The sequence below is a fragment of the Cantharellus anzutake genome (genome assembly GCF_015039405.1).
Source record: "Cantharellus anzutake strain C23 chromosome Unknown EI90scaffold_3, whole genome shotgun sequence".
NCBI classification, from domain to species: Eukaryota; Fungi; Basidiomycota; class Agaricomycetes; order Cantharellales; family Hydnaceae; genus Cantharellus; species Cantharellus anzutake.
The window spans coordinates 299,069-321,005 of NW_024066953.1; the positions used below are offsets into that span (position 1 = coordinate 299,069).

Genomic DNA, 21,937 nt, shown 5'->3' on the forward strand with positions numbered 1-21,937 from the left:
ATTTTTCTGAGCACTCCAGAGTGCATTTTGGTTGTTTGTTTACTTTGGTATGGCTTGTGATTTCCATTTTGGGCTGAAAACCAGTTTCGCGATCTCCTGAAGTACGATCTCAGCTCCGCCACACAGGACTTTCAACACCGCCACCCTCACATGCCTTTTGACATTGTGTGGAACCTCACAGTAAGATGAGAAATCGTCACCACCATTGTTCCACAATGGCTGGGTCGATCAGGATGGAATTCAGGGAATCCATATTGATGATTTTTCTCTATTTTCTGAGCCCTTGATCGTCTCTCGGTGCCCAATAGTGCCAAGCGTAGTTTTCGGGCTGGACCAATTCAGTACCAGCGCATTATGCGCAATTGTACTCTGTAATAAAATGAAATAAAATGTTTTTATGTGTCAAAAACCCGGGATGTGGAAGAGGGGTAAATGCGTGAGTCCGAATGCAGGTGGGGCTCAACTAGAGGGGGTCCGAGGGCTCCGGTAGTGAACCGAAGCTTCTCAGGGAGCCCAGTTCTGCTGGATGGTACAAGAGGCTCTAAGAAGGACACGGCCTCAGCAACTCGGAGGGAGCGCTGTGCCTCCGTTACATCTCAGTTAGTCCTTGTATTTCTTATGTCTGAGGTGTCTTGTAGAACAGGAATGGGAATCACTCAGAGGGACTTTGGGTGGCATTTTAGTCGAGATTAGAACTGAGGAACTACAGGTTCTAATCTACGTGTATTTATAAAGGAGGATGGGGAGGACTTTAGTCAAAGTCCGAAATGACAAAATGGGAAAACACCGAAAGGTACCGAATGATACTGAGAGGTACCGAAAGGTCCCGAACGATATCTAAAACAGGGAACTGAGGTGTCGGGCCAAGGAGGGTGGAGTTGGAGGCCGGAAAATGAATGGGGAAGACAAATGGGTAAAGGGGGTTAGCCGACTGGATGGTAGTAAAAAGGTAGTCATGCTAAGAATGGAAGGTGACTAATAAATGATAACGTGAGGGAGATCACCGAAGGATGCGGGTAGCTCCGAAAGCGGAGTTGCGTATCTGAAGGATGTTAGGTGACTCAAATAAATGAAATGGGTGGAGGAAGGGTTTAAGGGCATGTCATGGGATATCGGAGGTCCGTCGGGGTATCGGAGCAAATCTGGGGTCTCTGAATGTTCCGACTCGGGACCGAGTTTCCAGGATGGGAGTGGCCAAGGTTCGGTGTGCCGCAACCAGACCGGAGCTGAGACAGTCAGGAGGGAAGGTGACTTGGGGAGTGGGGAGGCATGGTGTAGGGGATGGTGAAGTTGTTAGGAAGGTGTGGTGTGGTGGGAGTGCGCGGGTCGGGATTCCGGGATATGACATTATGCACCATTGGCATTGGTAGGTGATCATCGCATATGGGAAATCCTTAAGGAACGTAAAACCGCGAAAATACTGGTGATGTAGGGTATAGTAGGTTATCCTGCCTACAGCAGTGCAGGATGCAGCATGGGGTCAGGCAGGGTATGCCCTGACAGAAAGTCGCTTCATTGTCGACAACACTGTTGTCAAGATCTGGGTGCATATGTTCCAGGAGAAACTCTAAGTGGGCTTCGCCTACAAACTACTATTATAGCCTCCTGCAATGAGTGTGCCCCTGTTTGCATACATCCTTCATATGTAGAACGTCAAATTTTAATTTCCTTAAAATGCTTGTACCCTGTCTGCGATTTAATATTGCAAGGGAGGAGGATGTGAGGCCCCAGCCCATGTCTATATTCTGCCTACAACATCAATTGATGTTGTTGTTGTTGTTGTTGTTTATTCTGGATATTTAACCTGCAAACTGTAGGCTGCTTGTGAGAGCGCCAAGGGCAGGGGTCGAGATAAATACACAAAAATAAGGTGAGAAAATAAAGAAATAAGTCCGATTCGGGTGTCCTTAATCTCTCTGACAAGGCGTTGCCCAAATGCTGCTCCACTTTTGAGTTGTCGTGTCATCAATTGATGTTGTGTTGTCTGATAACTATGTCGCGACACTAATTTAGCATCATGGAAGCTTCTCTATTTATTTGTGCTGAGAATGTATTCAAATGTATATAAACCTCGGGTAGCTGTAAAAGGTGGACCAGCCTTTACTTCTACCCCATCAATATACAGCACCTAAAAGCATATACTTAGATGGACCAACTGAGGCCTGAGGTGAATGGGGGAACGGAACATACCATCCCCAAGTAGGGCCTTCAGCCTCAGTGACTCTAAAGGAGCGCTGTGCCCCCCAGGTGTCTCCTGGCCCTCATTTCACATTGCTTAGGTTGCTTGCTGGGGGGTCAGAGCTGAGGGAGTCATGATCTAGTTGATATTAGAGCTAAGATACTATAATGTATCATACAGGATATATATAGGAAGAGGAAGCGGACCCAGGCTGTAAGGGATATAGGCCGCATACTCACGGCCTACCCTATTCATTCTTTATTTATCGTGTCGGGTTTGTACCTGATGCAACACTTCTATTCCCAAACCCTTCATTCTACCATGCAGTCCCAAGCCGCAACTATCACATGTACATACAATAATGTATTTAACCTACATGCAAGGGGGTAAAGGCTTCCCCAGCCTTTACTCCCCCATTGATAATATAGCTACATACAGCATATATCTGACGGACTGGGAGTGTGAGGCAACACTTGACTATTGCGAGATCACTTGCGAACTCAACCCTAACAACCTTACACTTTTTTACACTCGGTGAGCAAATAAATTTAACCTTCCAACTTCTTCTTTGATCGACATCACAAAGCATGCTGATCTAATCAAAGTTCCCAACTTTTTGTTACCACCATGGTAACGAAAGCTTCGGGATCACCCTCTGCAAAGAGGACAAGGGTGGCTGCATGTAACAACATGCAGACTTCAGATAGCACTGGGGTTCCCAGTGTTAACACACCTGATATCCCTCCTGATCCAGGAGAGACAGATGACCCTGACACATCTCCAGGTCCACCAGGAGACCTGGAAGTGCCAGGCCCTTCCCAATCCATGACCACAGTTGTTACGGATACGGAGTCTCCAACGACCATATCCGTCGCATGGTCAAAGACTTCCCCTCTCTATCGCCCCTCCCCTCTTTCTCCTTTCCGTCCTCTATCCCGATACCCTATCCTCCTTACCCGTTCTACCCCTTTCCCCCCCCCTCGTGCAAAGCTTTCCCCATTGGGTTTTGGTGCTGGCCGAGGTTGTTTGTGTTTTGTGGGATTTCCTGCGACCTTACCATTTGTAGATAGTCACGCGTCTTGTACGGAAACCGCCGAAGGCGGTTCCCACTAACTAACAACTGCTCTACAACTGTCTCATGTACCGTCTTCTGTAACAACCCTCCCTGTGACTCAACTGAACCCGTGTGACTGTACAACTCTCAATATGTCTTATAAGTCTGGTTATATCGAGTCCTCTAATGGCCCTCGCTGCAAGAACTTGAGGTCGAGAGTCGAAGACTCTCGACATGTGTATCGTCCTATTGAATCTGTACCCTATGGGTCTTCATCACTCCGCTCTCCCCCCAGTACTCAACATACGACATCACCTCACGATCATGAAGATTGTGAATACTTTGAGGCCCACCTTCCATGATGCCGGCACGTTCGCTACGCAAACGCCAAGTCGCCGCCCATCCACCGTCTGTTCCCTCCTTCGCCAGTCATCATGTTTCCCCGCCAACGGTACATTCCCTTTGGGAACGCCAAGTCACCGAAGGCCCTACTAGTCAGTCCTCATTGCATGCTTATGACATCAACCGCTACCGGTACGTTCGCACTGCGAACGCCAAGTACCCGATGGCAACTATATGAAGTTCTCACCCATCTCACAAGTCGCAACCTCGCACACGGTACGCTCCATTGAGGAGCGCCAAGTACCCGTGGCTGACCCATCCGTCCTGGCATCTCCGACTACCTACCATCAATCCCTTAATAGCTCACTACATCACCAATCGCGATCGATGGGAATTCGATCGTCCACCCCAGGCAAGACTGGGATCACTCATCGATTACATATCCTGTTATGGTACAGACCAAATATGACCTCACTCATCCCACTATAAGAACAGATCGAGGAATGGGGAATTTCCCCCATCCCTGTAACAATGGTGGTACCTGCTGTGGTCATACCTCCTCCCCTGAGGAAGACCCACCTGACAATATTACTATGGACCTCCTAGGACCTCTGCCACCCCGCAAAGATTTTCCCACTCTCCAGTAGCTGTCGCTAATTCCACCCTTCACCTACCCACCCACAATGCTCAATAAGGTGATTCTCTCACAAGCTCACTGACCCAGCAAGTGGGTAAGTCCCTCTTGGGTTTTCCCTTTGTTCCCATTTGTCTCTTATGTATATAAGTCCTGTACTGTAGTTGATGGCTGTCAGGGGATGGACCCTGGTCCCCATGACCCCTCTCTCTATAGCCCACAGCCCTGTGTGTAAACAGCCTATCCTAAGGCACAACCTACTGTGGGTAAGAAAGTGAATAAGATAAAGGCAAGTAATGTACACTTGCCTACTGTGGGTAAGAAAGTGAGAAGAAGGTTAACTTCTCACTTTCCCACAGTGGCCCAATATGGTGAAAACTTCCGGGGATACCCGGAAGTCACATGAAGGTAGGATCCGGGGACCGGAGCATGCGGCGCATGGATCATGTGGTGTGGAAGCATGCGCGGAAGTGGAGCAGGTCCGGATGCGGGTCCGGGTCCGGGCTAAGTCAGGGTATGTGCCCTGACAATGGCACCTTAGTGCAAAATCGACAAACAACTATCCCCCAGAGTTCGCACCCCTCATTCTGAAGTCAAGGACCAGACTCCTAAGTGTTACTGAACGTAGGCACAGCACTCCTCTCCAAGTTGCTGAGGCCACGGTCCTTCCTCCTGTTCTCTACCTCTGGCCTCCTTCCGGGGAAAGGTCCAGGGACACTGCCCCTCCTCACCGTGTCTTTGACAGGAAGGGCAAGAGCTACAATGAGCTTCACATAGACGCTCTTGCTCATGCCCTAGATGGCGACCCTAAACAGATCATGCTTCACGAAATGAAGCTAGGATTCGAGAGTGGGACTATCCCCACATTCACTCAGCTTTTAACGAAGCTGATGCTCACATATGTGAAGAGGTTGGTGGCAGTACCTGCCACCAAACTCTTCAAAATGCTTGCTTATGTCCCCACAAAGGGGATTAAGCATTTTTATACTCAGCTTCTCCAAGCATCAGAGAAGATGATCACTTGCCCTGACCAGGCAAGTTTCAACAAATGTTTTGTAAATGCTCTCCCCTATCACATAAGGGAAGAGCTCATGCTATGCAACTGAATTTCAGTTGACTTCATGTCCAAAGATGAACTGTGGATGGCTGTTCTTCACATTGACAACATGATGGACTGTCAGGGACTGACCCAGGGTTGAGAGCATCCAGGTGTGTTGCCTGGGGCTGAGGGCCCGGTAGGGTGTGACATGGGCATGTGTAACAATGGTGTCATATCGGTGCATACCCGATCCCAATCCAACTCCCGGACCCCCATCTTCACCACCTCCGGAGTCCTACCCTATCTCCGTCCGCTCCGATACTCACCTCGGACTGAACATCACTCTTCTCGCTACCCTCCTCCTCTTACTCCTCCTCTTACTCCTCACGACACCTCCACCCTTCCGTCCGCTCCGATACTCACCTTCGGACCTGACACCTTTCCTCTCCTCCACGCCTTTCCCTGCTCCTCTCTTCTCTCTCTCCTCCCTCAGACCCTCTTCCGCCAAACCTCTGGCAAGTTATGACCTTCCACCACTGTCCCATACCCCATACTCGGACACCACTCATACATTCGCTCCGAGATTCCATCATAGTTCCGACCTCAGACTTTGACTCCACCTCGGCTTAAGTCCATTGCATTGGTGACCTCATACTACATAAACACCATTCCAACATTCCTCGGACTTTCAACCCTGCCTCCGTAACCTCTGTAACCTCCATAACCCCCGAGCTCCACGAACCATACCTGGCACTTTTGCTGTAACGGGTCTATCAATCTAGACTCGTGGCTCAGGTCTAGGGGGGTAGTGTGTCATATCCATCCCCGGCCATCGACTTCCGGTCCCTCCGATCCCTCCGGTCTAACTCCGCTCCTTCCTCACTAACCTCGGAGCTCCCGTATTCCGCAATCCTCTTGGTACCCCTCGATGGTCACCACCCCCTCATTTCAATTTATTACCTACACCTCCCTAAGTACGGAGCCCTGAAGACTTCTGGACAGCTCCGACGTCCGCTAGCGCACTCCCGCCTCCGCTGGGCAATACACTCGCCTGCCTGCAGAGCCCACCTTCGGGCCTATCCCTCCTTTCCGTTTCTGGGTTATTGCCTGCCTTTCCGCTAACCCCGCAACCCGACTCATTGGTAATATTCAGTCGGCTAATGTTTAACCCCGTTAGCTCCGCTCTGTTCGGCTCCGCCAATTGCGGACCTGTCTTCGCTGTAACCATATATATATCCCACTTGTACATAGGTTACACTCCAGTAATAAAATCAACTAGAGTTACCCCCCTTCAGTTCTGATTGCCAGTCAGTAAGTTAGGGCACAGACGTGTCACTAGGCACAGCGCTCTTGGCATAAGTCGCTGAGGCCAAAGCCCTCCGTCACGGAGACTCTCCTTCGTCTCGAATCTGGTCTCTGACATAGTGTCAGGGATCAGCAATGACCCTGGACCCTATGCCAGCTGCGCGTATGCGTGTGGGAAGTATGCCAGTAATTCCCATCTACTCCGCTTACCTAAGCCCCGGTGACCCGGATCATCTCCGGCATTGTTCTGGAACATTCTATGATCACATGATTCTATCGGCAATCCGTTTGGTTTCCTTATTGCCAGACTCTACATGTATATAGCTGACCCTAAGATGGGGACATCCCTTTCCCCCAGCTTTAATCACAACTAGGTTATCAGAGCATCTTGCATGAGCATGCATGTCCCCTGACAGGTAGGTCTCTCTGTCTCTCAGGTAGATGTATGGTCCTTGGGAGTATGGTGCTGATACCCTATCTAACCTCCAACTGTCTGTCTGTACAGTTGTCTCGGAAGAGTCCGATACAAATATAAAAGGAAAGTCACATGCATGAATGAATGAAAATAGTAAGGAAAATAAAGAACAAGTCATATCTCCTCAACCACTCCACCAAATCCGACGATCTTGAACTCGTCAGAACCGTCTCCACAGTCTCCACAACTCATACTATTACCACGACTCACCAATCCTAGTCCCTGATGCAGTAGGGGTGAAGTGTGAAATAAGTGTTGGTTTGACCTGCACGGACTTGTCCCCACAACATCACCACTTGTAATGTATCTTTCACGCTTTCCCCTCATCCTTATTTGGACTGCTGCTTCTTCCCATTCTAGCCAGTTAGTCATCATCCCCACTTCACCTCATCTTCCTGCCCCCCTATCTCCTTTCGGACGTACCACAGGTTCTAAACCTATGACCTTCGGTGCCGCTCCGCTTTCGTCTTCCCTTTGTCCCATTCAGAGGCACCAAGGGGAGTAGGTCCTGTATTTACTACAGGACCAATGCTGATCTGACCATACTTGGTCAGAAAAACAAACACTACTTTGATGTTGTGAACATCGAACATTACGATGCCATTCTAGGTGCTCCATGGTTGAACACCTACAAAGCTTTGCTGGACTTCGGCAAGCACACTGTCCATGTGAAGGGTGGTCTTATCCCCACTTTTGACATTCCTACAGAACGTTCCTTCATGTCAACTGGCCACCAAACCCATCGAAATTTCACTAGCCTCTCGAAGAGGCCTCCACCCATAAGCAGCCATGTGTCTGCTTCGACCAACACACCCAAGGTGTGACTCAATAAGGCGAAGGAGACTTCACCAGACAATCACTCCTCTAGGGAGGAGCAGGGTCTTCATAGCATATCTGCTATGAAGGCCATGTCCAATGCATCCACAACAGACACATTAAATTACCCAGCTCACTGGCCTGATCCCCCAGTCTGTTCTCATCTCGAAAATCGCCCAATGACAGACGATGGTTTTAGTGCCCTCCGCAACTGGTGGAGGTCATGATTTGAGGATGTCATGGTGCCTATTGTCAGGGCTGCAGGTTAACAATTATGATCTGACAGATTCCAAAGTGGAAAAGAGTCGGACAAGGGTTACCTGAGCAGCAAAAAGGGTGAGAGAAGAAGATTACTTCTCTCCCTGCTGCCAGGTGGTAGATAAGGGGCAGTTAAGTGGGGATTATGGGGATGCGGCATGAGGCCCAAGGATATGGGACATGGGAGTGGGGGCTGTGTAGATATGCTGACATACAAACAATGACATGAGGCAAGGACCTCTGACAAATAAGAAATGACTCGGCTCATGAGAGAGGTAAAAAGGAAGTGATAAATGAGAATGAATGGAATAAATGGCAGGGAACTGTGGTACTCTGACACTGTGCCTGAGATCTTACCTCCCTTCCAGGAGGTTAATCACAGGATCGACTTTATCAATCCCAATAAAAGGTATCATGAGAGGTGTGCAACGTGCCCCCAATCTCTCAAGCAACAGCTATGAGAGAAAACTCTTCAATACAAGCACACAGGCTGGTGGGTTCACTGACCAGCCATTATGGTGTGCCCATTACTATGTCTCGCAAAGAAGGATGGTTCAATAAGAACCGTTATTGATGCAAGGAATCGTAATGCAAATATGATTCTCAACGTCACACCGATGCCTGACATGTGATCCATTATGGATAGCTTGGCCAGGAATTCATATCGATCATTGATCGATATGACAGATGTGTCAGGGCACAGCCTAACCGGCTACCCTGACTCCCTATGCTGGAAGGGAGTTGCCATAAGACGATCCGGAGCGATCCGAAGAATGCAGGTAATTTCGCTTAGCTCTCGCTTAGCATCCTGCTTCTATCTTCCATCCACATGTCACCCCTTTCCCACACCTCGCTTACGATTATCCGAATGAATAGCTATCTTTTCATGTCGTCATTCTATCAGTTATCTTCTATCTCGTTGGAGCCGCACTCTAGTGGGTAGCAGTACCCATGTATATAACCCCTATCTCCGCTGAGGGTGGCACCTCAGCATTAACAATGACTAGGATTCTCGGGAACACCCTTATCATTGTGAACTGACACACAGCCCCTGACAAGATGCTTATGAGCAAATTCGCATGGAACCTGAGTGCGTTCTGCACACTGCATTTGCCACTCCTTGGGGCATGTACATTTCAAACATACTCCAACAGGGGGACTGTAATGGTCCCTCCACATTCCAGCGGACTGTGTCGTGGGTCCTCCGAGATAATATCAGGTGGGCTGTTCACACATGTGTTAGAACGGGGCGGAAACGGACGACTCCGGAGTGGAATCGGAGACTTAGCGTGGAGGGACCTTGGCCTCAGCGACTCAAGCGGAGCGCTGTGCCATTGCTGTTTGTCCATTTGGTCCTTAATTTCACAGTAGGTGAGCAGGAAGTCTCTTGGGGGCATTTCAGGTCGATTTCGGACTGAAACCAAGACGAGTATGTACAAGCGCCGATATATATAATGGAAGGGGCAAAAGCACAAGGAGAACAAAGGGTGACCGAATCGGAACAAAGACGTCCGAACGGGAACAAAGGGTAGAGGGAGCGGAGCGGTACCGAAGGTCATAGGGCAAGACCTGTGATACGTCCGAAAGGAGGTAGAGAGGGCGAGGCCCAGAGGGGCAGGAGGATGAGGGGAAGTGGGGATGATGACTAACTGGCTAGAATAGAAGGAAGCAGTAGTCCAAATAGGGATGAAGGGAAAATGCGAGAAATACATTACAGGCAGCGAGAGCGCCGAAGGCGGTCTGCGAAGCTCGGGGTTGTGGAGCTTACGGAGGTTACGGAGGCGGGGTTGGAAGTCTGAGGAATATTGGCAATGGTGTTTACGTAGTATGAGGTCACCAATGCAATGGACTAAGGCCGAGGTGGAGTCAAAGTCCGAGGTAGGGACTATGACGGAGGCTCGGAGTAAGGTACGAGCGGTGTCCGAGTGCGAAGTACGGAACAACGGTAGAAGGTCGTAACTTGGCGGAAGGGTGGTGGAGGAGTAACGGAGGGAGGAGAGAGTGGCGGAAAGGAGAGTAGTCAGGTCCGAAGGTGAGTATCGGAGCGGACGGGGGAAGCGTAGGAGGATAACGGGAGGGTGGAGGTGTTGTGAAGGGGGAGCGGAGTAGTAGGAGGAGGTGTGTTGCCAGGACCGAAGGTGAGTATCGGAATGGCAGCGGTAGGTTATGACTCCGGAGGTGAAGAGGGTGGAGGTCCGGAAGTCGGGTCGGGGTCGGGTATGCACGGATATGACAACATGGTTCAATGTCATATTTATGGGAACCGATACTCTCATATCCGTACATACCTGACCCTGATCCGACTCCCAGACCCCCATCTTCACCACCTCCAGAGTCCTACCCTACTGCCGTCCATTCCGATATTCACCTTTGGACCTGACACCACACCTCCCCTCATCCCTCATGCCACCTCCACCCTTCTGTCCTTCTCCTACCTTATCTCTGTCCGCTCCGATACTCACCTTGGACCAAACATCACTCCTCATGCCACCCTCCTTCCCTTACTCCTCTTCTTACTCCTCATGACACCTCCACCCTTCCATCATTCTCCTACCCTACTCCCGTCCGCTCCAATACTCACCTTCGGACCTGACACCTTTCCTCTCCTCCACTCCTCTCCCCTTCCTCTGACCCTCTCCCGCCAACCCTCCACCAAGTTACAACCTTCCACTGCTGTCCCTTACTCTGCACTCGGATGCCGCTCGTACCTTCGCTCCGAGATTCTGTCATAAGTTCCGACCTCGGACTTTGACTCCACCTCGGCTTAAGTCCATTGCATTGGTGACCTCATACTACGTAAACACCATTGCCAACATCCTCGGACTTTCAACCCCACCTCCATAAGCACTGTAAGCTCCGAGCTCCACGGACCATACCTGGCACTTTCACCACTTGTAATGTATCTTTCGCACTTTCCCCTCATCCTTATTTGGACTGCTGCTTCTTCCCATTCTAGCCAGTTAGTCATCATCCCCACTTCACCTCATCCTCCTGCCTCTCTGGGCTTCGCCCTCCCTATCTCCTTTCAGATGTACCACAGGTTCTGACCTATGACCTTCGGTACCGCTCCGCTTCTGTCATCCCTTTGTTCCCATTCGGACACCTTCGTTCCGATTCAGACCCCCTTTGTTTCCCTTGTGCTTTCATCTCCCTATTATATACAGGCGCTTGTACATACTCGTTTTGGACCTTCAGTCTAAAATTGACCTGAAATGCTCCCTAGAGATTTCCTGCTCAACACCTATGAAATTAAGGACCAAATGGACAAACAGCAATGGCACAGCGCTCCGCATGAGTCGCTGAGGCCAAGGTCCCTCCTTGCTAAGTCTCCGGTTCCCCTATGGAATCGTCCACCCTTGCCCAGTTCTAACAGATACAGTTTCCAAACACAATGAGAAACTTCAGTGGGTGCACAACCGACTAAAGTCTGAATGGCTATACATTAGCCGTAAGAAATTCAAACCGTTTGCCCTGGTTCTCGACATTCTGGGATGCAAGGTTGATGGCCATGGGGTCCACACAGACTCTGATAAAATGGCGAAGCTTCACGCTTGGCACAAACCTTCAGACCACCGGGAAGTGCTATGCTTCCTAGGCCTAATAGAGTACCTTGCTCAATTCATGCCTAATGTTAGCGCATACACTGGTCCTTTGCAGACCATTTGCACTAACAATCTGCCTTTCTTCTGGTCACCGCTGCACCAGAAGTGTTTCGATAACATAAAAAATCTCGTGTGCAAGATGCCGATTCTAAAACCAATCATCTGGCAAGTACCAGATGGCCTCTCTGAACAAGAGAGGAACAGATTTCAAGTCTGGGTTATTACCAATGCTTGCCCTGCAGGCATCAGGGCTATTTTAGCTCAAGGTGCCAGCTGGGAACTATCCTGCCCAGCTGCCTTCATGTCGAAGAAGTTCACCTCAACACAACGTTCATACTTCACATATGAACTGGAAGCCCTGGGTGTTTTGGAAGCCCTGTCCAAGTGGATGGTTGAATTGACTGGAGGGCGTAAATTTACAGTCGTTACTGTTGAAATAACCACCTCAGCCTATCAGGGCATATGGTGTAATGGCTGTGCACGCTGAGTTCGCGATCCAGAAGACTGGAGTTCGATTCCCAGTATGTCCAACTTTTAGGTTTCCCTAAAAAACCACGTGCAAATTCCAACATGGTGGACATTCTGCGGAATACACCGAGCACACCCAAATCCGGTTGCTGCCACGTGAGCTGGGCACGTGAAGTCAAGCATTAAATTAGCCAGCCTGACAAAGTTTCAGGGGGTGTAGCTCAGAGCACTAAGGACCCAAATCCGGCTGCTTCAGACCACATGACATGGACATGTAGGAGATTAGCAGTAAGTCCGGCCTGAATATGAATTCAGGGGGTGACGGCTCACGGGTTGTTGGAACCCCGGTGGTTTGGGTCACATGTGGATCACATGGTCGATCCAATGTGAAGGGGGTGTGTTGAAATAACCACCTCAGCCTATCAGGGCGTATGGTGTAATGGCTGTGCACGCTGAGTTCGCGATCCAGAAGACTGGAGTTCAATTCCCAGTATGTCCAACTTTTAGGTTTCCCTAAAAACCACGTGCAAATTCCAACAGTTACAGACCATAAAGCCCTCACCTATTTCAAACAGAAGCAACACACTTCTGGACGCCACATAAGGTGGCAAAACTTCTTTTATGGCTTCAAGTGCGACATCTTGTATGTCGAGGGCCACAAAAACAAAGTGGCTGATGCACTCAGCCGCTATTATGAGTCTTCGTCGGATGAAGACCTTCATTATGACGACTTTGTCTCTGTGGATGTCCACATAGACAAATTTGGAGAAGACCTCCCTCTAAGTTGTATTGAAGAGGCAGAAGAAATGCTTCTTCTGCACTGACTGTCATTATGACTCGCTTCAGCGAGTAGTATGATCGAAGAATGCGACTGGGAAGCCGTGATCCTAGACCCCCCAACAATCATTCAGGGAGCAGCAAGCTGATGCTCGCTGACATCGTACTGCCTGAGGATTCCCTCAGGAGTGTTGTTGAGGAAGACGACTTCCTCTCCTCTGTGAAAGAGGGGTATGCCAAGCATGCAGCTTGGTGAGGGATTCTAGAGAATCCCGGTCAATTCCCAAGATTTAAGGTCGAGAACGGCCTTATTTCAAAGTTGAATGACTTGGAAGAACCATGTTTGGTTCTCCCAGACATCATTCATAAAGGGGAGAAGGTGACTGGGATCGCCATCCAAAATGCACATGAGATCCTAGGTCACCTAGGATTCCATAAAACCTTAGAATATTTACGCTGCTACTATTGGTGGTCTACAATGGTATGCGACATGGAGAAGTATGTCTCCTCCTGTGAAATGTGCCAGACCACCAAGCGGTCTACTCAATGAAGAGCTGGGCTGTTGCACCAGCTGCCGATTCCAGAGGCCCCATGGTCCTCTATATCGATGGACTTCATTGGTCCTTTCCCAGCGAGTCTAGATCATAACTACCTCTGGGTAGTTATGTGCCATTTGACTTTGCAGGTTCACTTGATACCTGTGAAAACCACAATCAACATGCTAGAACTTGCGTATGAGTTCTTGAAAGGCGTTGTGCACCTTCACAGACTCCCAAGATCCATAGTGTCTGACAGAGACACTAAGTTTACGTCCAAATTTTGGATGGAATTACACAGATTACTCAGCATTGTTGTGGAGACAAGTCCGTGCAGGCTAAAACAAGCCTCATTGCACACTTCACCCTTTACTGCATCAGGGATTAGGATTGGTGAGTCGGGGTAATAGTAGGAGTTGTAGAAATTGTAGAGGTGGTTCTGACGAGTCCAAGATTGTCAGATTTGGTTGAGTGGTTGAGGAGATATGTTCTTTTCTTTATTTTCTTGACTATTTTCATTCATTCATGCATGTGACTTTCCTTTTTTGATTGTATCGGATTCTTCCGTGACACTGTATAGTTAGTTAGAGAGGGTTATCAGCACCGTACCCAAGGACCCTACTACATCTGTCTGACACTAGAGAGAGGCCTACCCACCCCCCCAGACCTGAGTTGCGAGTTTAGATTGATAGACCTGTTACAGTGTTCATCTAAAAATGACGACCACTTTCCATCCAGAAGGCGATGGACAAGCTGAACGAATGGTTCAGAGTGTTGTCCAAGTAATTTGCACAGCTGTTTAGCCAGATCAGTGCGACTGGGTACTAAAAGTCCCTCTTGCTGAGTTTGTGATAAACTTGAGTGTGAATAAATCGACAGGGTATGCCCCTTTCGAACTTATCTATGGGACAATACCCCATATGATGGTGGAAGTTCCACTGACTGGCCTCCCTGGAGTGGGCACCTTCGCACAGAAAGCGTTAGATAGCCTCCAGGGCACCCATGATGTGATAATAAAAAGTCACATCAAGCAATTGGTCCAAGCCAATCAGCGTAGGCACCCAGATCTGCCTAAGCTGAAGGTAGGCGACTTCGCCTACTTGGCAACAAAGGACCTCAACCTGCCTAAGGGAAGAGCAAAGAAACTCCTCCCCAAATACATTGGGCCATATGAGATCCTCGAAGCATTCAAGGATTCATCCAGTTATACACTCAAGCTCCCTCCAGAGCTTCTCAATAGGGGTATTCACCCCAAGTTTCATGTTTCTTGCTTGGCCCCACATGAGCCAAATGACTCACTGCCATTCCCAGGCTGGGCTGCCCAAGTCTTCTACGACTTTGTGTCAGGGCCCGGCCTCGGACTCGGAGGCTCCCTGACCTCAACCCCCATCTAACCTGTCCTCACACTATGCAGGGCATGAGATGTATAGTAAAAGAAAGGGAATATATACACTTGCCTATGCGGGGCATGAGATGAGAAGAAGGGTAAAGGTCTCATCTCCCCACATGGTTGCTATATAAAGGAATGGGTCACATGCCCACAACTATACAGCTCCCAGAGTTGTGCAGTGTGACCCGGAGGGAACACCCAGGTGGCAGTGCCCAGTAAGCGTGGGAACATTCTGGGTGAGCTGCTCACTCAGAAAGTCCCCACACTATCCTGTGCGTGCATGTACACAACACACCAAGTGTTACAGGAATGGGTTCCGGGGAACCCAACCTGAGCCGTTCGGCTCACTAATGGAGGTGGCTGCATAGCCATCGGAGGGAGAGCAGAATAGGATGAGTGTATGGAAGTACAACCTGTGTGTCGGCCAACGGTAACTTGGCGCTCCTGGGAGCATACCGGTAGCGAGTATGATGTGGGCTCCTTGAGGGAGCCACCTGGCTGTCTGCTAATGGGGACTTGGCGCTCCTGGGAGCGTGCCGGTAGCAGGTGTGCTGGGAGTGTTTGGCTAGCGGTGACTTGGCGCTCATGGGAGCGTACCGGTAGCGGGAGTTGTTGGGGAAAGCGGGCTGGTGGACCAGTGCACGGTAGTGGGTGACTGTGGGAAGTGGGACCCATGGGTGCGGGGCCAGGCATCCTGCCTGGACCATATCCTTCTCCTGAGGAGGTGGGATAGGCTACAGTTCCTGATAGGGAACTTCTGGTTGGATGGGAGTAACCACTCGACCACCCGGTGGACTGGTGGGAGCGGGTAGCAGGAGGTTGGGCATGGGAATGCCCTCCTCGTTGCAGTTTTGTCATGGAGAGGAGGAATAGGGAGGTGGACATGGTTCCAGGGTTACAGGTTGAGTTTACAGTGGTGACACAATGGTGAGGATGTTACAATCGCGGTACAAGGTTTGTGGGTTATGTATTTTGATAATGAAAAACATTTTCGGCATCTGCCTTACACATCATATGACTTCTAACTATCTAATATAAAAGTTATAATGGTCAAGGGAAGTCCCTTGAAACTCAACAAATCCCCCAGCCAGCACCAAAACCCGGTGGGAAAGCTTGGCATGGGGTTTGATGGAGAAGTAAAATGGAGGGAGGCCCTGGGTCCACCCACGGACCATAAGATTCTAGTCTATATCCATAACACCAAGGCAACAATGAGGCAACAATCAAAGAATAAAGGGGGTAAAGTAGGTGGGGAGTCCGGGGCACCCTAAGGCAGGGTGCTGAACCCTGACACTTTGGTGAAGATCCTGAACGGGAATATCAGGTCCAGGAAATCCTGGATCATTCCTGGGACACTGGCAGTAGCCTGTGGTTCCACATCAAATGGGGCCTGGGGGATCTCACAATGGGAGCCTCTCACTCATTGTGACGAATCGGCTGCATTAGATGACTACCTATTGTTACATGGAGTCGATGCAGTAGAAAATTTGAATAAGAAAAGCAAATTTCCTTCTATTCCCACATGAGGGGTGAATAAAGCGCCCTGTCCTACACACTCCCAACAGACTACCTGCTTGGGAATAGTCCTACAACCTAACGAAGGACAATTATGGTGCTAGTTGCCATATTTGGGTTTTGCCTCCGGGGTATGAACATTGTTCCCACGGACAAAACTTCATCCTTCTTCTTTTCCTCCATCATGCCTGAGCAAGTGCAAGATAACCTTGGGAGAGAAATGCCGCCCAATGACGACCATGGGCAAAGCCCATGATCGAACACCACCCCCATGGACACTGAGACCATGGGTCCTGCTTTAGGCAATATTCAACATACTTCGACGCCGGGTGCTGAGGCCCCCAGTGTCTCCAATATCCCTGATCCTACCCTGATACCAACAGTATCAGGGTGTCCTTCCCCTGTGATGGATGTGCAAGCTACTGCAGCTTACACTGTGTCCAACCATCAGACAGTGGGCCCGCAATTTTTTGCGGACTCGATGGCGCCAGGACAAGTGCCGCCGTTGCCATACTTTAACCCCAATCTCTGGGGTTACTGTCATATCCCGGAATCCCGACCCTGTGCACTCCCACCACACCACACCTTCCTAACAACTTCACCATCCCCTACACCATGCCTCCCCACTCCCCAAGTCACCTTCCTTCCTGACTGTCTCAGCTCCGGCCTGGTTGCAGCACACCGAACCTTGGCTACTCCCATCCCGGAAGCTCGGCCCCGAGTCAGAACATTTGGAGACTCCGGATTGCTCTGATATCCCAACGGACCTCTGACATCCCATGACATACCCCTAAACCATTCCTCCACCCATTTCATTTATTGGAGTCACCCAACATCCTTCGGATACGCAACTCTGCTTTCAGAGCTACCCGCATCCTTCGGTGACCCCTCTCTCGTCATCTTTTATTAGTCACCCTCCATTCTTGGCACGACTATCTTCTTCTTACCATTCAGTCGGCTAACCCCCTCTTACCCATTTCTCGTTCCCATTCATTCTCCAGCCTCATACTCCACCCTCCTCAACCTGACACCTCGGTTCCCCATTAAAGATATCGTTCAGAACCTTTCGGTACTGTCAGGGCACACCCGCCTGACCCGGCTCCACCCAGCCCAACCTGACCTGGTACCCCGCTGTCCACCCTTCCTTACCTCCTCCCCCTTTCCCTTCCTCCCTCCTCATTCTTCCCTCCTCACTTTCTCCCTATCCTACTTCTTCTTTATTTCTCTCTTTATTCTACATGGACGACTTTCTTTGTATCAATGTACCATTGACCCATCTGCAGCGTGCCCACCATGTACCCGGACCGGGCACCTTGGGCAACTTCCCGCTGTGCCCAGTACATGCATCTGCACCAGATGCCCTCGGGATCTCCCACGGAGATACCCAGGTGGTTACGGCTGTGTGCAAGGGTGACGTGGCACCCGTCATGTGATCTAAGCCGCATGTATATAAACGAACCTGAAGTGGGAACCGAAGAAGTAGCCTTCTTCTCAACTTTCCACTTCAGTCTAAGTGGCCAGGGACCACTGTCCTGCATCGGGCCTGTCAGTACGCACGCCCAATCCGCCCCCTGCCAGGCTCTCAGCCCCGGACGCTACACCCAGGCCCCCTCGACCCCGGACGAGTCCCTGACAGGTACCTCTCGGTATCATTCAGCACCTTTCGGTGTTCTTTATTGTCATTCAGACTTTGACTAAGTCCTTTCCCATTCTCCCTTATAAATACCTGTAGATTAGAACCTGTAGTTTTCCTCAGTTCTAATCTTGACTAAAATGCTTCCCAAAGTCCCTCTGAGTGAATCCCGGCCCTTTCCTACAAGATACCTCAGACATAAGAAATACAAGGACTAACTGAGATGTAATGGAGGCACAGCGCTCCCTCCGAGTCGCTGAGGCCGCGTCCTCCTTAGAGCCTCTTGTACCATCCAGCAGAACCGGGCTTCCCAGGGAAGCTTCGGTCCACTACCGGAGCTCCCGGATCCCATCTAGTTGAGCCCCCGCCTGCATTCGGACTCACGCATTTTCCCCTACAATCCGGGTTTTTGACAGTTACCACCCTTCCTTCCCTCATGGAGCACCCACTCCTGAAGCGGCTCACCAGCCACATGCTACAATGTCAGGGTCTTTCCTGACTGAACTCCTTACGGATGCAAACACCTGTGTTCGACGTCTTGATGACGAATTATTGCAGTCTCAAGAGGGGACTCGATGTTGTAGGTGGGAATCTCCGCTACCATACAAACAAGCCCAGAAATCGCGATTCTAACATCCTGACAAACACCCCGTACCCGAGGCACTTTATACACGGTCCCAGATACCCTTTCTACCATTTCCCCATTTTTCCTTATTTTTCCGATGCATTTCCAGCCCCACAGTCAAGATTCCCATGCCTGTCAATCTAGCGGCCACCCAATTCCAGTCATATCTCAAGAACCACTGGATGGATTTGGATGAAATTAGTACTGTTGGAAAGCTATGAGTGAGGAGAGTCCATTCGGGCGGCGGGAGAAGGTTGTTGAATGCTCGATTAGGAGGGATACTATTTCCATCATTCATTTTATTGTTTCCGATATTGTTTTCATTGCTTTTATTTGTATTTCCTTTCCATCACTTTCTTTGCTATTCTGTGTCGCCATAGAGGCGTATTTCTATTGTTCCCCTTTTCCCTGCAATTCCTCACTTATAGCGCATATTTTCATGTATGGTACAGAGGACTCCTGTCATATCCATACAATCCTGACCTCCGCTCCGGGCTCCCGGAACTCCAAACCTGACTTCCAGAGTCCTACCCTACTGCTGTCCGTTCCAATATTCACCTTTGGACCCGACACCACACCTCCCCACACCCCTCATGCCACCTCCACCCTCCCATCCTTCTCCTACCCTATCTCTGTCCACTCCGATACTCATCTTGGACTGAACATCACCCCTTCTGCCACCTCCTCCTTGCCGACTTCCAAGAGGTTATCCCACCTCTGGCTCCAACACCACCTTCGGTCCGACTCCGGAACATTCCGTGTCCGACCTCATCCTCGACACCTTCCAGACGAGCACGCAACACCTATGCTCCCGACTCCGGACCTCCGCTCCGGAATCCTGTTTGCATCTCTGTCTCCGGAACCTCTGGTCTTAGCTCCGACCTCAGACTTTGACCCCACCTCCGCTTATACCCATTGTATTGGTTAGCTCGTTCCATTTAATTATGTTTGCCAATATTCCGGAGTTTAACTTCCGAGTTCGGACTTTCCAGACTTACATCGGACCTTGCAACTATTGGATTGCTCCATTCAATTCCGCTATTCTCCCTCATTCCTATTTGGGCTGCTGCTTCCTTTCTATTCAGTCGGCTGGCCATTCCCCACTCCCATCCTCCTTCCTTCCTCCTTGGGCCTTGGCCCTTCACTCCTCCTTTGGGAAACACCATTGAGTCAAACCCTTGACCCTCAGTGTTGTTCCTCTTTCCAGCTCCCTCTGTCTCCTTTCGGAGTACCCTCGCTCCTTTTGATTCCGGACCCCTCCTTATATACATTGTACATAGTAACTTGTAACCTCAGTCCGAAATCGACTTGAATTCCCCCAAGAGACTTCCCCTCTGCTAGATCCGAAATTAGGGACCCCCAGGACAACCAGCAATGGCACAGCGCTCCACCTGAGTCGCTGAGGCTGAGGTCCTTCCACGCTAAGTCTCCGATTCCACTCCGGAGTTGTCCGAATCCGCCCGTTGTAGGAGAAATAACGGCCACACTATGGAAACCCATTATGGAAATATGCCAGATAAATCACAAAAACCTCATACGACAAGGAGATATGAGAAAATAGAAGGACCTGAATTTTTACGAATTATTATGACTATACACGATAAATCGAAAGAAAGAAAAATAGCAAAAATACTTCAAGCTTACTATCAACGAGACGGAATTCTCGGGGGAATTTATAGCAAATATTAAACCAAGAATTAGGACAATCGACCAAGATTTGACTATAAAAATAATCAGAGAACCTCCACGGAAACTACTTTCCCACATCCGAACACATAGCCAAGGATGGAAGTACCACGGAACGAAGATTCCTCAGGAACTAATGCAAAAGTCAGAGTCGTGTTTACAATAGGAAATGTAGATGTCCTCTAAACGGAACCAATGAGAGTAATTACAGGGGAAACTACCTATAAACGATGGAGATATGACTAAAACTCCTGCAAAACGAGGACAATGCCTAAAAGGGAAGCGCGAAGATTAACCAGTAACGACCGAAACAAGCTTGATAGCCCATTAGAAAGGAAGGGATCCAATCTTAATCCTCCCAAATTTTCATAATAAAAGGATCATGCGTTAATGAGATATCCAATAACGGGAATAGTGACATCAAAAGTCCGAGCTTAGGGAAAAGACGATGTTTGCGTAGGATCCAGAATTAAAACATACAACGAAATTTACACGGAAATTATTAAAAATGGGGAACTATAGTTATGCAAATTTTCAGCCCAAACAGTCCAGCCGTTGTGAAGTTATACCCATGACGGGAATATAGAAATCCGCATCATGTGTAATGACATGTGAGGGTGGCGATGCGCAGGGAACCGGCCATCAGAACCGAGATCCGCACTTCGGCAGATCGCGAAGACCAATTTCCATCCAAATAAGGAAGAGCCCGGTCAAAACAAAGCACGGAAAGTGCAAAACAACCTTAAATCATGAGGGAAAAATCTGAAATAAATCACAGAAGCCCATATGAAAGAAATAAACACCCACGCATATCATAAATCCCGAACAATTAAACGGAAACGGTGCCCGCATACGAACGACTATGGGAATGATGCACATGATTACCGAATGTGTGCGCGAACTTTTGCTAACTCAACGAATACCAGGAAATAGGACACAACCTTGGTACCATTGGAAAGGTGGGAATAAATGAAAATTTATGATACCAAGAACGTGAGAAAACATCCAGAAATGAATGAGATATAGGGACATGAAGTTAGAAACCTGAAAACATGCGGGAAAACAGCTTCAAGAGGTCCAGAGTCCTAAATAAAATACATAAAAATATGAAATCTTCAAGGACGACCTACTATAACAACGAACAATACATATGGAGGATTAGGATGTGATAATACAAAAGGGAATCAGGGAATATGAACGAAATTCACGAAAACCACTAAACTACGACGGACCATGGTGGAAATTTTAGGGAACAATATTCTAATGAGGTGGAGAGCTATAACACATTCGTTTGAGTAATTCTTGATTACTAGCAACTTTTTCTTTCAGTTTTAAACCTGAATAATTCACTCATTTACCATTTCAGTCTCATTTTTACTAAATGTCACTGAATAAAAATGGAATAAATCAGCTGAAGGTCTCAGCACAGCCGTACGCATAGTAATGCGAAGTTTGAATTCAGAATCATCGAGTCATAGCAAATTTAATGGTATATATAGGGAATTTGAAATAGGTAACTGCGGCAAATGCAGCGCAGCCAAGTTCCAATTAACCAGTAAAATAGCTTAGGCAAGGGAGGACAATAAGAATTCTAGGCGCAGTC

The 21,937-nt window shown here is 49.1% G+C and overlaps 2 non-coding genes across 2 annotated transcripts; both read left to right on the top strand.

The window, feature by feature from the left end:
• Positions 1 to 12,160: 12,160 nt before the first annotated feature.
• Positions 12,161 to 12,234, top strand: EI90DRAFT_t28. The gene has a single exon. It is a non-coding gene; the product is annotated as a tRNA-Ala (tRNA).
• A 363-nt stretch (positions 12,235 to 12,597) lies between these two features.
• Positions 12,598 to 12,671, top strand: EI90DRAFT_t29. The gene has a single exon. It is a non-coding gene; the product is annotated as a tRNA-Ala (tRNA).
• The last annotated feature ends 9,266 nt before the right edge of the window (positions 12,672 to 21,937 follow it).